General features: G+C 31.7%; 1 protein-coding gene across 1 annotated transcript in view; it reads left to right on the forward strand.

Annotated features, from left to right (window-relative positions):
• Zdhhc15 (zinc finger DHHC-type containing 15) overlaps positions 1-1,003 on the forward strand; it is a 100,776-nt gene that overhangs the window by 5,566 nt on the left and 94,207 nt on the right. The gene's annotated exons all lie outside the window — the stretch shown is intronic.

Below are 1,003 nucleotides of genomic sequence, written 5' to 3' on the forward strand. Positions count from 1 at the left end.
ATGTATCTGTGTCCGGTTGTATCTGGCTTTTTTTAAATTAGCATTATGTTTTCAAAATCCACCTACATTGCAGCATCTAACAGTGAACTATTCCTTTAATAGATTAGTAATATTCTACTCTCTGTCTTTGCCAGAATGTGTCTATACATCTGTTCAGAGACTTTTGGGATTTTTTTCACCTTTTTTCCTGTTCTGAACAAGGCTACTATGAAGAGTTGTATGGAAATGATTTTATATACATATGTGTGTGTATTCCAGTTTTTAAAAATATATATCAGAGAGAAAGATGGGAATGATTGAACTGTATTGTAATTTTTGAGGAACCTCTAAGCAGTTTTTCAGTATGATTAAACCATTTTACATTTCTACTAACAATGAAGAGAAAGTGTTTCAGTTTATTGGCATTATCACCAATATTTTTTTCCATTAAAAATGACTACCTTGGTATAAAGTAACACAGTATCTTTTGTGGTTTGATTTGCATTTCCTAAATAAGTAAATATATTGAGAATATTTTAGTCACTTGACCATTTTTATATCTTATTTGAAAAATATCTATAAAGACTGAGCAGGTTGTGTTTATGTATTTAGGAATATACACATACATATGCATGTAACTACAATTAATGAAAAGGGACACAATGAATGAGAGCAAGGGATGGGGCATATTTGGAGGAAGAAAAGGGAGGAGGGAAATGATATAATCTCAAAAATAAAGGAAATATTAAAAAGAAAAATAACTATTGCTTTTTCACATCTTTTAAAATATGTGTCTTCATTTTTTTCATCTTCTTTCTTTAAAATGTCTTAACATGCAAAATGAGTTTCAATCTAAAATCTTCATATTGTATATAATTGAACTTGGTGCGTAGTCACCTATGTTGCTTGTCTGTGTTGTTTGTCCTCTTCCTCTCCCCCAAAAAGTCCCTCTTCTGCTTTTGTGTCGTGTGTGTGTGTGTGTGTGTGTGTGTGTGTGTGTGAGAGAGAGAGAGAGAGAGAGAGA

This window comes from Microtus ochrogaster, unplaced genomic scaffold, assembly GCF_000317375.1.
Source record: "Microtus ochrogaster isolate Prairie Vole_2 unplaced genomic scaffold, MicOch1.0 UNK57, whole genome shotgun sequence".
Lineage (NCBI taxonomy): Eukaryota > Metazoa > Chordata > Mammalia > Rodentia > Cricetidae > Microtus > Microtus ochrogaster.